Here is a 17,403-nt window from a genome sequence, read left to right on the forward strand (position 1 = left end):
ATTCTACAAATTTTTCACTTGAACATACAGATATGATCTACAAACTTGTCGCCCTGAAAAATGTTTGCAACACAACTAACTTTTAAATCAGCGATATCTCCCTCATCCCGTGTTGGCTTGAGGGGTTCTGACCTAGGTTCAGAGTTAATTAGCCAAACAAATCCCTACACTACTAGCCCTTTTGCCATCAACACATGGAGTGCAAACTGAAGTCTCACCCGAAGCAGTATGGGGGGATGCTGGAACCAAGTTTCCACACCCTTGAGATGTCTGAGGTGTCGATTTAGTCCAACTATGCCTACCTTCGCGCAGGTTGCTTCACACACTGTTCTGACCTATGAGACATTTTTGATATATTAGAATCGCCTTTTACGCAGCCCTAACCTGGCGCTGAGTTATTGTTGTGCTGCTATGGCAGCAGTCTGCACTATTTCCCCATGTTACACCGTGTATCTTACTTATCTTCTTACAATTGCTAGTTAACTTCGCGTAAACAAATACTTTATCTCACATTTACTTAATCAACACAGTTATATATGTTTGCGCACCATATAGAAAACATAAGTGCAATTTATACCCAATATATTCGATATAGAAAATAGGAATTAAATACACAGAATTGATATGAAAACTTCTCTTGATTAATGGTTCCAACGGTTACAGACTCAACTAACCCTGCACACTCAGCTGCGGACTACTAGGCCTCTGCACACTTAGCTGTAGAGCCTTATCCTACTCTCCGACCCAAAGACTCGACTTTTCACCTCAGATATGCCTCAAATATTCATCCTTAGACTTATCTCTCAACTACTTAGAGCCTCATTCTATTTATACAATCCCATGGTCCGCGGACCATGGGTAGATCTCTAAAGCCGACATTATATTAATGAGGGGGGACAACCCTATGAATCATTTACAACTTTGTACTCTGCGCCCACAAAATTCGGAATCTTTACATCGTATTTACACTTTTTAGCCAAAGTCTGGGATTTAAGCCCCAAAACTTCCCTTGGTGGATCCCACGCCCAACAGACCCCCAACACAAACATCATGACTTGCCCTTGAGTCACTCTGTTGGTGTGGAGATCTTTGTGCGAAGACCTCCTAACACTTCCTAGACTGCTGCAAGATCACCAGCACATTGAGTAGCTGCCTGTTGCACTTCTTGGATGCATTGTTCAAAGACTGTTGTAGTTGAACTGCCACCCTGCACTTGTTCTTGTGTTCCCTGCATCTGTGCGAGCTTGGCTTCAATTGACGCAGTAATGAAGAACGCCTCATCAATCCATGGTTGTACGCACACCTTCAAGACACTTCCTTATGTCACGCAACGTCTACCTGCTCCTTGAGCGCTTTTACCTGCTGCATCCGTACGAGCCTCTGTGTGGTTCCTTTGACTTCATCGTACTTCAATTTCATCTCACACTCCTCTATTTCTAAGCGCTATAGGTTCGAGTCCTCCTATAGGGTAGTGAGAACCTCGAACGACTCCTCAAATAGCCGGGTCCAACCCTTCACTACACTGTTGATCTCCGCTATTCCTGCTGTAATGGAGCTGGCGCGCTGTTCCTTTACCTTAGGCGGAGTTGAAGGTTGCGCCTTAAATTCTAGCTCAATGATCTAAAGGTTTAGCTCTAGTTGAACCTTAGCCATTTCTTCTTTCGCCTCACGCACCTCTGCTATGAGTCTTTGGATGTGCGCCTCTGCTGGTTCCTCTGTTGGGATGGCTAGCTCAAGGACCATTTGGAAGGCTTCCTCAACTACATGCACGAGCTGTCTGTTCTATGTCACAACCTCGTCACGCTACAGGCTCAACTGGTCAATATTAATCCGTTGCTCGCTCATCACCCGGAGCGCGCGAGCCTCCCTGGCCCGCAGTTATACAGTCACTCCATCCTCCAAAACATAGAGCGTCTCCCGAGGGAGCACATCCATCTTTATCCCAACTCTCTTCAACGCACTGACCATAGGCCTGTCGACCTCATTTTCTGTAATAAGTGTGCCCTCTAGCAGCATTATAGTGTTGGTCATGCGGGCGCGTAACATTTCCTCAGCCGTGGCCATGCCTACTGTGAGGCTAGTCGACAAAGTACCAGCTTGAGGAGTGCGCACTTGCAACTCCTATATCTGTGCCCAGAGGGCCCCCAAAACTATTTGGTTTTCCTTAGTGCCTCCACGGTGATGTCCCGCACCTCTGCCCTATATCATGGAGATCCCCCTTAGTGAGAGTGATCAGGTTGAAAGAAGTCTTTGAGGCCTTTGACTTCTTCCACGGCCCCACCTTCTCTCTCAGGTGCTGTCACTTTAGTTGTGTGGTTGCTATTTGCGGATCTGCGCCTCCTTCCTCTGTTTTTGTCTCTTGTTCAGGCAAAGGCGACCTTTCTCCCTCGCGCGCCTTCTCAACTGCCCTCTACTACTCTTCTGCTGCGTTCGCAGTGTCCCGTGCCTCCTATGCCTTTGCTGCTGCTGCTCCGTTCCTTCTCTTTTGGACCAAATGTGCCATCCATAGTTTTGCCTCCTCCTTTTTCCTCTATGTAGCGGACTTCTTCGCGTCCACCATGGAGCTGGCTAGAGCGCACCACTCCGGTGGCCATAACTCAAGGACAACGAATATGACATTGTCCACATTGAACTCTGCAAAGCTTGACTGTTATAAACTATGGGTGATAACTGCAGGTTGCGATTAATCCCCGTTATGATGTTCATCTCCATGAACACCCAGAATATCTTGCTGTCTCTGATCATGTGCGTGTCTTTAGTTGCCCACAGCGAAGCGTACTTTGCTGCCTCTGACAGATCCTTCGCAATCTTTGGGAACTGGCTGTCCTCGGGCAATTCCCAAGCCATGCGCACTATGGACAGCAGAAGCCATGCATAGTGGAAAGGCTTCCCCTGCTCTTGTGCCTTGCGGTAGTTTTCCAGGAACTCCCTGCACAAGTAATCCACCCAGTTAAATTGGACCCCCTCTGCGCACTGTGCGGAAAGTACAACCACTAGCGCAGGCACCTCATCTGCGCAGCACTTCCGCATGAATTTCCCGGTGAATATCTGCGTTGCGACTTTAACTATAACATTATTAATACTGGAGATCGCGTACCCTCTCTTTTTCTTCTCAAGCTTGAACTTCCTCTTCATAGTCTCCACGATGGCCAAGTCATCACTTTTACCCTCGGATATGTTCGCTGGATCCTCCCCTTTGCAAGGGAGTTGGGTAATTCTGTGAATCAGATGATCCGTGATGGGGATGGGCTCCTCTATCCACAAACACCCATCATACACCAGGGATAGCAGCTGTCGGATTAAAAAGATAGTCATTGGGGCGTGATGGTAATGCAGCACCCAGAGTAGGTTTAACAACCCTCCTTTCTCTACTCCTCGCAACCACTTGTGCGGCTCCAACTCTATGACTCCTGCCGCTGTATTTTTCTTCAGCCGCATTAGCTGTGCAGTTGCCAAATGTGGGAATTTCTCGTGGTCCGTGAGATCCCAATCTTCAAATTTTAGAACTGACACCCATCCCAAGTGCACTCCATCGAAAACGATATCATCGGGTAACATCGAGGTCTGCAGAGAGATCTTTCTCTCATCTAGGTCCTTGGGCACCCGTGCCTTCCCCTTCCGTGGAGGAACATACGTGGGAAACCTAGTCAGAGGGTCCACATGCTGGGTTTCTTTTTCCATTTCTTTGTCCTCCTCCTCTTCCACCAGGATTTCCTCAAGGTCTTCCTCCTCCTCATCAGCTTCCAAATTGATTGCCTTCCCCTTTTCTTCCACGGTAAGTTTAGTCATCATATGGTTTCTAGGGGACATGCACATCAGAACCATAGATTGCTTGTCTTTCTTGGGTCTCGGCATGTGTGACGATTTAAAGATTTTTGTGACTATCCTGGTGCTTTCTGGGGAATCCCTTATTGCCATGGCCTACGCGGCCTCTTCAATGGCCATATCTCTGATATCCATGGCTTCTTCAGGCGCTATCATATTGTTGTTCCACAAATCTCTCAGTGGCTTAGGTAAGTGCTCAAATGATGCATTCGACTTCAAAACATCAAACATATCTAGGTTCATAACTCTCTGGGCACGCAATAGCTCAATTCTCAAGTGGCCAGGTGTTGTTTCCTGGGCAGCCCTTTGCAATTTATAGTGCCTTTTGAATTTGAATTCGACCATTCCCCTCAAATCCAGTCCATTAATGCTCCCTTAGTAGCATATTTTCCTAAATCTAGCCCATAAAGTTTGCCTTAAATGCCTGTCACCCACTCCATTTGGTCTCAAACCAAGCATCACATCGTGAATAGTGACTATAATAGTCACTTTCTAGCCAAACCATGCGGCAGCATAGCTACCCTTGTGTTGTCGCAGACCCTGTGACACCTTGCTACTGTGCGCAGTCCTGACATCACGCAACTCTCAGGCATAGTAGTTTATAGTCCTGCACCTCCTTTCAGCTGCCTGGAGTGCTAAGACTGCACGTCCCGCGGCTAGTCAGATGGTCGAGCCACCTGTGTATAGATTCAACCAACTACCGTTTAGTGAGAAGAGTTCGCCATTTAATTTTACCAACTGCACCACGTCACCATCTGTGATCACCTTAATAGCATATGGTCCCATCCCATGCAACAAACTGAGAAACTCTCGGCGGTGGTCCCCAAGTTTGTCAATGTAATCGAGCTCATCCTACTCTATCACTACGGTCTTTTGATCAAGAAAGTCCTTCTTTATTCCTTCCTCAAGCTTCTTGACTTCCGCTTTCGCCATGGCGCTTTTTTCCCTCAACCGAACTCTTTCATTCATGAGTTCTTGGAGCCTACGATCACCCTACTGGATCTCTTCATTGAGTCCCAATTGTTCTTCTTCAAGTTCTTCCAACGGCATGAGTGTTTCTTCCAAGGCTTCGTGGTCTGTTACCCCTGTGAGCGCCACTATGCACGGACTAGACATGATAGATTCCGTAGGCATTATGGCACCTATTCGACCAACTAGCCGAAATGACGTCTGTCTGGGTACACGTAGGTCCCAATTACATCACGGTGCGTTGCATACCTTGTTCAGCGCATTGCACACCTTGTCAAATGCTTCCACATGGATAACCTTCTTCGCAATTGTTCTTCCCACATACTGTCTATCCTGTAGGTTTCAACCCTGTACATAAATTATCTGCATACAATTTCTAAAACACAGAAAATAAACAATGTGAGAGCATAACACATAAAACACATATACACAGAGATTTTGCCGTGGATCCCAAACCCGAGACTACTAGCTTGTTTTTTCATTATGTTCCTTTCAATGTTAGAATACATATTTATACACGCTGAAGCATCCAATATCATGGACCGAAAACCATCGCGTCCAAAACCATGGACCGAAAACCATTTCTTCCAAAACCATGTGTGAAAATCATGCACAAAAACATAGGTGCGTCCGCCCAACCTAACATAGGGTCCAAAACCAAAATTTTCCAGGGCGCTGGCTCAGAACCCATAGAGTGGGGTTACCTGCACCCCTCAAACCCCCTGTGACCCCCCTGCTACGCAATCGGCGCAATGAAGGGGGGGCTCCATCCCCCCTCTAACCCCTCGATTAACTACATGGGTTAGTCATGGAAATAATATAACACAACCCAACATTATGCCACTTGTTGTTTTCTTTCCACAGGGGGCCACAATAGATATTAGTCATTTATCCAGCCCTACAACGCCCATTGTTTCTTTACACCAAGAGAAATTCTTAGAGCTCATAGATTTTGTTCATGTATCTGCAGTATTCTTCAAAGTGTCCACCTTTACCAGCAACACCTTTTTGTCTTCTATCATATCCCTCACAAAGTGCTACTAAACATCAATGTGCTTTGTCTTTGAATGATATGCACGGTTCTTTGCCAAGAAAATTGCACTTTGGCTGCCAAAGTCTATCCTTATAGCTCCTTGTACTAACCCCATACTTGAACACAATCTCTGCAACCAAACTACTTCCTTGCTTGCATGAGTGGCTGCCATGTATTCTGCCTCTGTAGTTAATAGTTCCACTACAGATTGTTTCTTACTCATCCAATTAACTGCACCTCCAAATAGGTTAAACACATACCCACTTGTAGATCTTCTCTGATCCAGATCTCTAGCCCAGCTTGCATCAACAAAGCCATGAATATTCAACACTCTGTCAAATCCTGGTCTTCCTTAGTAGCACAAACCATAATCACTAGTGCCACGCAAATACCTAAAAACTCGCTTCGCTGTTGTCCAGTGCTCCGTCCCTAGTTTTGACATAAACCTGCTCAATACTCCTATGCATGTGCAATGTCTGGTCTAGTACATACCATTGCATACATCAAGCTACTGACTACACTTGCATATGGAACACGGGACATGTCCTCTTCCTCTTCTTGTGCCTTGGGACATTGTTCAGCAGATCACTTCACACCTATAGGAATAGGAACCTTCACTGGTTTACTATCTTGCATATTAAACCTCTGCAGTATTGTCTTGACATACTTCCTTTGGTTTAACTAGAGCTTTCTCTTGCCACAATATCTTTTAATTTCCATGCCCAAAATGTAGTTTGCAACACCAAGATCTTTCATGTCGAATTTGGAGGACAATTGGGTCTTCAGATCTTGGATAATTCCTTTGTCATTTCCAACTAGCAACATATCATCCACATACAAAACCAAATAAATAACACAGTCACCAATTAATTTAAAATACACATAGTGATATGCTTTGCTTCTGGTGAAGCCAAGTCCCTGTATAAATGTATCAAATTTTTGATACCACATCCTTGGTGACTGTTTTAACCCATACAAAGACTTCTTTAACTTGCATACCATTTCTTTCTTACCCTGCACCACAAAGCCTTCAGGTTTCTTCATGTAGATTTCCTCTTCCAGATCCCCGTGAAGAAATGTTGTTTTCACATCCATCTGTTCTACCTCAAAATCAAAAGCAACAGCAACAGATAAAAGTAATATAATAGAAGTTACCTTGGCAACAGGGGAAAAAATATCACCAAAATCAATTCCCAATACCTAGGAATAACCTTTTTCTACCAACTGAGCTTTGTATTTCTGCACCTTTCCTTCTGCATTTGTCTTCTTTTTGAACACCCATTTGCTGCCATTGGGTTTCCTTCCAGTCGACAACTCCACCAGATCCCAAGCCTCATTTTTTTGCAAAGATGACATTTCATCAACCATGGCCTCTTTCCAGAGTTTCCATCCTCTGAATCTACTGTTTCCTTCACAGTTTTGGGATCATCATCAGTAACAAATAAAGCAAAATTTGAATAGAAAGTGGATGGACTATACCTTTCTGGCTGCCTTCTTTCTCGAACTGATCTTCTCACACCCAGAGTTTGTGGCTCTTCATCTTCTGATTCGTCCTCTGTTGTAGAGTCTAATTCTTTCTCCTTAAGCTCAAAATCTATCTTCTCAGGTTCCTTTGGTTGTACTTCATGTTTAATAACATCTTTTACCTCTCTGAACACCACATCTCAGCTATACACAACCTTCCTTGTTACTGGGTTCCAAAGCTTATAACCCTTTAAACCATCCTTATACCCAATAAAGATGCACTTTTCAAATTTACTATCCAACTTGGTTCATTTCTCCTTTGGAACATGTACATATGCATCACATCCAAATACCCTCAGATGTGAAAGAGAGGGTTTCTTACCAGTCCATATCTCTTGTGGAGTCTTATCCTTCAACGTTGATGAAGGTGATCTGTTGACCAGGTAACATGCTATCTCCATCGCCTCTGCCCAGAATTCCTGTCCTAACCTGACACCACTGAGCATGCTTCTTGCCCTTTCCATCAACGTCTTGTTCATTCTTTCTGCAACTCCATTTTTCTGAGGTGTATATGGAGTAGTCTTCTGCCATGCTATACCACACTTCTTACAAAATTCTTCAAATTCCTTACTGCAAAACTCTCCACTGTTATCTATCCTCAACATCTTTATCTTCTTCTCTGTCTAGTTTTCCACCAGAGCCTTAAATTCTTTAAACCTGTCAAAGACTTCAGATTTCTTCTTAAGTAAATATATCCATGTATTCCTTGAGAAGTCATCTATAAATGATACATAGTACACAGACTTACCTAGTGATGGAACCTTCACAGGTCCAAACACATCACTGTGCACAAGTTCTAATATATGTTTCGCCCTCTTACGACCACAGGGAAAACTCACCCGATTCTACTTCCCATATACACAATTTTCACAGAAATCAAAATCAAGAGAGCTATTAGTCATACCTTCTACCATACCTTTACCATGAAGTATTCGAAGGCCTTTCTCTCCAATATGTCCAAGCCTTTAATGCCACAACATGGTATTCTCTCCAGAGACCACTAGATTTTCCACTCCACTTTCAGGAACCACAGAGCTATTGCACCCATAAAAAACAGTGCTACCTTGCAGCTTGTATAGAGTTCCAATCTAAACTCCTCACATCAATACCAGCGCTTCCCGAACCATCTTGTAGGTATCCTTCTCGAACACTGTTTTTACACCTGTATCATCCAACTTTCTTGCAAAAATCAGATTTTTGGCCAATGCAGGAATATGCAGAACACCCAGAAGTGTTCTAACCCTTCCACCTTGCAAATTCAACTTTACATTTCCACGACCAATGATTCTAGGCTTCCTATCATTCCCTTAGAAGACATCACCACCATCGTATTTCTCATACTCGTAGAACCACTCTCTATGGGGAGTGAAGTGAAAGGATGCACCTGAGTCAATCAACCATACCCCATGATCTACATGTGTACTTGAAGAAGCCAAGTACACATGCCCACCTTCATCTGAGGTGGTTTTCGCCTCTACAAAAGGAGCATCATCAGATCCCTTTCCTTTATCAGGAGATTTAGATTTACAATCCCTTTTGCAGTGCCCTTCCTTTCCGCATTTCCAGCACACCACCTTTACAGGTTTTCTTGGAGATTTAGATCTCCCACTCGATGACTTATTTTTGTTTATGTTCTAGGACCGTCCTCGAATAGACAAGGCATCACCATTTTGGCTCTCCATATATTTCCATCTCATCTCCTCCGTCAGCAAGGATGAGACTATTTCATCAAACTGCAAGGTAGTTGCATTGCTACTTATTGTAATAACCAGACTATCCCACGAATCTGGTAGAGAACACAAAAAACTGAAGAACTTATCTTCATTTGAAATTTTAATATAAACAGATGCTAACTAACTTAGCACAGTATTAAATGCATTCAGATGCTCTGTCACCAAGTCTCCATCTTTCATCCTCAGGTTATACAACTTTTTCTGCAAGAACAGTTTATTCACGAGAGACTTAGATTGGTACAAAGTACCTAACTTGTCCCACAAATCCTTCACCGTAGCTTCCCTTGATAAATTCAACAATACTGAATATGAGACACACAATCATATTGTGCTCTTTGCCTTCTGATCCAACTTCTTCCACTCTTCATCGGACACTCCCGTTGGTTTAGTACCCAGGATTACCACGATCCATTGATATTTATCCACTAACATATCCTTCATCTTGAGTTTCCATAACTGAAAACTCTAACCATTAAATTTCTCGATCTCTATATTTCCATTGCTCGCCATCTTCTTTCACCACCAGAATCAATCCCGCAGATCTTCCACTGAACAGGGTCTACCACAGGCCTGAGCAAAACCCCTCAGCAACAAAGGCATCCCCTTGAAGCCAAAATAGCTCTGACACCAAATGTAGGTTTTAACCCTGTATAGAAATTACCTGCATACGAATTCTAAAACACGGAAAATAAACAATGCGAGAGAATAACACATAAAACACATATACACAGATAATTTCCCCTGGATCCCAAACCTAGGAATACCAGCTTGATTTTTCATTATGTTCCTTTCAGTGTTACAATACATATTTATACATGTTGAAGCATCCAATACCATGGACCGAAAACCATCGCGTCCAAAACCATGGACCAAAAACCATCGTGTCCAAAACCATGTGCAAAAATCATGCACAAAACCATAGGTGGGTCCGCCATAGAGTGGGGTTATCTGCACCACTCAAACCCCCTGTGACCCCCCCTGTTACGCAATCGGCGCAATGAAGGGCGTGCTTCACCCCTCCTCTAACCCCCAGGTTAACTACGTGGGCTATTCATGGAAAGAATATAATACAACCCAACATGTCCAACCTTAAGAGCCAACCGCATATCTGTCCCCCGACAACATGCTTATTGACCATACCTCTCAACACGAAGTTCATGCGTATCCGCGTAGGTTGTTTCCCATATACCTGCACCCACCTGGCTAGATGTGTGTGAGGATCATCCTGCCCATTGTATTTATTTGTCAATCACACTCTAGGCTTCCCAAAGCACATGCAAATCATTCTCCTGCATTCGCACCAATCCTCAAACCTCCCTTTTTGCGTACCCCACCATCTCGCAGGTGTAGTGCACAATACCAAGTCCAAGGCCTGGAAGTGTTGCTTTTCTGGAAATTCTCTTTCAAATCTATCCAAGAAGGTATCTACCTCACTTAACCCATCATAAGTAGGTAGATCTCTCACTTTTGTTGATACGTAGCACAATGACCTTGTCATCATATTAAAATTTAGTGTAGTCACCTCATTTAATCGATTCTGCCATTGCTCGATCTCTTCATCAAAATCCGAGGTACAGGAGCTCTCACGCTCCCATGAAATTCACCCATTCGTAGTGGGGTTCACCCAGTCTTAGTCTCGTGCTATTATCTTATAAATGCAATCCAAATCATCATCACTTGCATAATCACGCAATGGCTCCGTATAGCGCGATCATTCAGCAGGGTCCAAGGGTACAATGACGTGTAGTGACTTCTTTTCAAAAATCATCTTACGCTTCTTCAAATTAATTACCCCGTTCATGTCGGTGGCCCAATAAGGGATTGCTATCATCAATAATCTCTATCACTTCAAAGTATACTAGCGCGCTCGCTCCCTCAATATCCACAATGATTCCCTGCAATCGCCCCATGGGTATTATCTTCTGTTGGTTCGCCATTCGTAGTTGAATAGGAGTCCACTACTGCGTAGGTCTCCCCATTCGCTCCCATGTTTGCTTTGGTAGAACGTTCGCATCCGATCCTAAATCTAGAATTACTTGGTCCATTTCATACTCCCCAATCTTGGCAATTAGCCTCATCTCTCTTCCCGTTATTGTCTTATGATTTCCGATCTTCCAGACTACGTGTGGTTCTCCTGGTGCGATCCCAGCGTATTTGTCAATGAGAACCTCTAATCCTTTTACAACTTTACTATCACGCAGTAACTTCATGCATGTTTCTAGGAATGTCGTAAGCATAGATGGGTCCATCTTTGGCTCTGATCTATCTTTGCTTCCTGAAGTGGAGGCATCAACGAAGCTCTTCTTAACTTCCATGAAGGTTTCCCAAGCATGCTCCAAATCAAACTCCACTTCCTTCACCGGAGCTTTACGAACCCAAGTACTATGTTCCACCTGTTTCCTTTGTCATATTTTGTTGTGTTTCCACTTCGAAGTGCAATGTTCACATTCACAGGTAGATGAGATTGACTATGATGAGACCTTTGCTCCTGTTGCAAGGTACTTGTCAATCAAATCTATTTTGGCACTATCAGCATAGGTGGGTTGGAAGATCCATCATATGGATGTGAAGACTTCCTTCCTCAATGGCATGATTGAGGAAGAGGTGTACATAGAGCAGCCCAAAGGTTTTGAAACCTTGGACCGTGAGTCGCATGTGTACCAACTCAAGAGAGCATTGTATGGGTTGAAGCAAGCACCCTGTGCTTGGTACACCAGGATAGATAGCTACTTCACTGGGTTGGGCTTCACGAAGAGTGAAGCGGATGCGAACCTATATCACATAGTGGTGGAAGGTAAGTTGTTGATCATTGTACTTTATGTAGATGATCTTATACTGACAAGTGATGAGAAGCTCATCAAATATTACAAGGAGGACGTTGCAAGAGATTTTGAGATGAATGACATGGGGTGTTGGCTTATTTGGGCTTGACCCAGGTTCGGAAGAATTAGTTAGCCAAACAAATCCCGCGGCTATCGGCCCTTTCGGCAATGATCCGTGAAGCACGGACTGAGGTCTCACCCGAGGTAGTAGGGGAGGGTGCTGGAACCAGGTTTCCGCACCCTGGGGATGTCTTGGATGTGGGTTGGGGCGCACGTGCTATTCTGCAGCCTCGCGCTGCGCCAGATCCACACAGATCAGAATATCCTTATCACACTTAATACAGATTAAGTCATATATTACTGGTTTGATCTAGTCAAAGCGGTCTTTAAGCAAACATTTATTACTTTGGCTACTTTGCGCATCAAGATTAACCCCATTCACATGTATTCAGTTATAACAAATGCAAAAATCACAATAGTTCATATATCAGAAAACAATGAAGTCACAATTGGCACAGAATTCAGAAGAAACTTATCTTTATTATCAAATTTCACCAATACATCCAAATCCACCCTGCGCACTCAGCTACAGGGATCCGCGCACACAGCTGCGGAATTACCAGGCCTCTATGCACACAACTGTAGAGCCTCTACCTTCTACCCTACTCCCTTGACTCGGACTTACAGATGCTTTCAAGCTACTATTTTTCAGAACCCATTACATTCAATCTTCCCAAAGAGCTTCCTTTCCCTCATAGAGCCATGCTCTATTTATACTCTCCTTTGGCCCGCGATCCCTTCGTGGGACGACTCTATTACTATTTATTTACAATATTTTTAGGCAGACTACCCTTTGAATCCACCTACTATAGTTCGTTCTCCGCGCTTTCCGCGGAGCCGTTTACCCTAATATTACCCAAAATTCCAGGCTTCGCGCCCCATACTCATTCTGCAGGGCTTGCGCTACCCAACAATCCCCCAACACAATCATCATGACTCATCCCGAGTCACTTACTGGCATGGCCAGACGCTCTGTCTTGGCTTTGCGATTTTCCTTGCATTGAGTGGTGCTCGTCATCTGGCTGCTCCTGCTTTGTTTCCTACGACGCTTTTCCTATTTCAGTGTTTCGACCATATCTTGCAACCAATGATGCTCATTTTCTCTGCTCGATTAACACAGAACACCCCATCTGAGGATTTTAGCACAAGTGAGGGAGCCGCATATGGGACCTCCTAGTACCACCGTAGCCCTTTCTGACTGACGTATCTTCTCTTCACACCGTCCGCTGCAACCTGTGTTGCAATTTTGCAAGACCCTGGCTGTTGTCCGCCAGATCCCATGCATCGCGAACCATCAGAGGCAACTTATTGACTGCATCTCCACCCATGGTGGTTGTCTATCCATCCTTCTATTGTTCAGTTGTAACGCCCCATCCTGCCCCTAGACGAGGTGACGACATCCAGAACAATTCTACTTTGCATTCGCTGTTTTCTGTTACATCCCCTGCTAGTAACACTGCAGCCTGCGGGATACTCGCAACTGTCACTACTAGACTTCTTAGAGAGTCCTGCCCCCTCTTCGGCTAGATTACGACCTGTGGGCACATGCAGGGTACAAAGATGATAAACAACTCCATCTGTATTTCCAAAGCGTAGGTTGCCCAACGGATTCCCCATGGTGATTTATAAGTCATGCGAACTTCAAACTCCCGGATTGCTGCTCGTTCCAACTCGTGTAACCTTCCCGTGTGGAATCTGTAGCCAATCATTTCATATCTGGCTCATACTGTTGCTCTTAATTCCCCGCCGCCCGCTCCCTTTTGCCATAGTAAAACCATTTTTCATGATCAGTGGTATTAACGGTCATCATTCCTTGGAGCGGTGCACGCACATGGCTGTATTCGTGGAACCATGCCCCTAATCGTTGGCCAATTGTACACGCACCCTGATACACGCACATCTATCCCCCAAACTGCTTTATCGTCCCTCACTCTCTTTCAACTGGTCAGAGCGGTGAGACTCTCCATGGAATGGTTAGTTAGGCGATCGACCTACCCATATAGAGCTTCAGGCGGCTGCCATTGACTCTTCTCGGGAAGGGGTCTCCATTGAGCTTAGCCAACTGAACTGCGCTCCCATCAGTTACTTCCTTAACGACATAAGGTCCCAACCAATGCATACGGAGTTTACCTGGGAATTTTTCGAACTTGCTATCATATAATAATATGAGATCGTCCTTCTTGAACGTGCGTGCTTTGATATGGTGATCATGCCATGCTTTCTCGTGCTGTTTTTGTACCTACTGATGAAATCTCGCCAGAAATCATTCTTCATCCATTTCGTTGAGTTGTGTGAGCATTTCCTCCAAGGCCCCACGATATGTCATCCTGTAGCTGTTGCAATCTATAGGCTAGGCACGATATATTCCATAGGCATCACGACCTCCTTACCATAGACTAGTCGAAACCGTGTCTGGCCTGTCAACTTTTTGCACGTGGTTTGGTATGCCCATAGCACAGCAGGGATGTGCAAGTCGCAATTGTTCTGTCACGCATTGTAGATCTTAGTCAGCGTGGTTTCCAAAATTTTGTTGAATGCCTCAATGGTCCCATTTTCTTGTAGATGGTATGGCATGCTCTATTGGTGATATATTTGGAATTCCTCCGTGAGCACGCTGATGGTTTCATTCAAGAAATGCATTCCTCGGTCACTCATGAGAATCTTAGGACACCCGAACCTTGTCAACACATTCTCTAACAAGAACTTCATCACTATCGCAGCTGTGCAATCCTTAACCGGCTGTGCTTCTGACCATCGGGTCAAGTATTCGGTCGTAGTGATAATATAGCGCGCGCCCGTCTTCCCTCACGGTTCAATAGGCCCGACGAAGTCGATCACCCATTTCTCAAATGGTTGTAGTGTTACCTTTGGCTGAAGTGGAATTTCATCCCTTCGTGACAGCTTGCCTGTTTGTTGGCATACATCGCAGGCCCGTCAGTATGCTTTTGAATCTTGATGTAAAGTGGGCCATCATAATCCAGCGTGAAGAACCTTCTAGGCTGTGGTGCGGTCTGCATAATGTCCGCCAACAACCCCTCCATGAGCTTCGGCAAGGATCTGTTCTCGCTCAAACTCTGGTACATATCTGTGTAATATCTCATCATCGCCCATTTTGTAGAGATGGCTGGTAATCACAGTGAAATCTGCTACTCGTGTCACCAATTCCTTCTTTTGTTGTACCAGATATCCCTGCGGCGCAGTGCCAATAGTTAAAAAACAGATTATATCCTCAATGTGGCCATCCGCAATGTGCACTACATACAACTGGGCGTCCAGGAGTCCTTCTTCCATATTCTTGGGTTCCTCACCCATCTCTATCCGGGATAAGTGTTCTGGACTCGCATTCAGACGTCTTGGCTTTACAACAACCTCAAAATCATATTCTTGAAACAACAACAACCATCGACAGATGCACCCCCCCAACACAGGCTTATTCACTAGGTATTTTAGCGCAGAGTGATTAGTATAGATCTTAAAATTTCCTCCAAGCAAATAGTGATGATACTTCTGGAGTGCGTACACCATCGCCAATCCCTCTCGCTCAATAGTAGAGTAATTTTTCTCGGCTTTTTACAACCGTCGACTTGCAAACGCAATCGGGTGGTCAACTCCCTCCGTGCCTTCTTGAGTAAGTACTGCTCCTAACGTGATACATGATGTGTCGACATGCACATGGAACTACACCTCCCATTTTGGAAAGATCAAGATAGGGGCAGATGCCATCTTTTCCTTCAACAATTCTAGGCTTTTGTTACATTCCTCGTTCCAGCAATACGTGGCATCCTTTTTTAACAATTGTTCCATTAGAGCCATGATCTGAGCGTAACCTTTTATGAACTTCGGATAGTACCCCGTGTGTCCCAGTGTAGTGCGGAGCTGTTTGACACTACGCGGTGCTTGCAGACCTAGTATGACAATGATCTTCACCGGATCCATCATTAGGCCTTGCCTACAAACTACGTGACCCAACAGATTCCAAAAAGGAACAAGGAACGTACACTTCTTTATATTGAGTGCAATCTAGTGTCGATGGTAGCTATCCAGCATTAACCGTAAGCTCTCAGTGTGTTTCTTAACTAGGCCAAAGACAGTCCAATCGTCAAGATAGACTTCCAAGAATTTATGTATAAATTCCTTGAATGCAGCTACCACAATGCGGGAAAATATTGTCGGCGCATTCTTCAGTCCAAATGGCATTACCGTATATTGAAAACAACCCCATTCCATAACAAACATTGTCTTGCTTCGATCTTCCGGTGCGATCTTTATCTGATGGTATCTAGAGAACCCATCCGTAAAGGAATACGCTTCTTGTCCACCCACATTTTCTAAGACTTCATCGGTAAAAGGTGTGGGAAATGGATTGTTAACACAAGCATCATTGAGTTTCCGTAGATTGACACAGATGCAGATCTCACCCTTCTATTTTTTCTCCTGTACCACCATCGGACTTACCCAATTTTACTCCTCGATTGGTTCAATGATCTCGGCTACCAACATCCTGTCTAGCTCTTCTCGTATTTTTGCTTTGTATTTTGGATTCTATCGGTAAGGTCGCTGCTTTACTATCTTTGCATCGAGCTTCAAGGTTATCTTCATCATTCCTAATTCGCCCCGAATCCCTTTTAGCTCCGTGATCTTAGTAGGGAAGAGGTCTCAGTACTCCTTGAGTAGCTCGACAACCTTTTCCACGGTAGCGTCATCCCAGTAATCCCAAAGCATAGCATACTTCGGTTCTTCCTCTGTTCTGATATTCACTTGCTTCATTTTTAATGGCACTGCGACGTCTAGATCTTCTATTTTGGGGCCGCGCACTTCTCGACTTCCTTCGGATTCTGGTATATTGATGTCGCGTGGATCATCCTTGTCCCCTTCTTCTTTTACATTGTAACATTCCAAGGCCCGGCTCAGCTGTCGTGACCAGTCTGGTTGCACGACTTCTTTTGGTTCAAGCGGCAACGTGAAAATTGTGGCCTTTACTAGCTTTAATGTGTCGTCCACTGTATCCATCCACTGATCCTAAAAAATAAATGTTGACAGAAACCTTTCACGCAAGATATCCCACTCACCTATGCCACGTCGAAGCTCTGTTTCAGTATACCAATTCCTTTGGATGACATCTAAGGTATGATAAAATAGGTGCACCCATTCTTGTTGCGGTTCTTTGCCATAGGCTTTGGTCCATTTTCTCAGGTGTATGTGCGGATTCTCTCATCCATCATATTTCTCCGTTAGTTGGATTGCTGGCTTCCCAAATCGTATCTGCGTCATGCGCTTACAGCTTCGCCAATCTGCAAAAGTTCCTTCATGGGTACCCCACCATGGTGCAGGTGTCACGCGCAATGCCCATTTGAGTGCATCAAATTGCTGGTACTCTGGTACCGTGCTCTCAAACTTCTCCAGGAATTCATCTACTATTGTGAGCTCGTCATACACC

The sequence above is a fragment of the Pinus tabuliformis genome, chromosome 2_1 (genome assembly GCF_031772625.1).
Source record: "Pinus tabuliformis cultivar Carrire ecotype Pingquan chromosome 2_1, CPIR1, whole genome shotgun sequence".
In the NCBI taxonomy this organism is placed as follows: Eukaryota; Viridiplantae; Streptophyta; class Pinopsida; order Pinales; family Pinaceae; genus Pinus; species Pinus tabuliformis.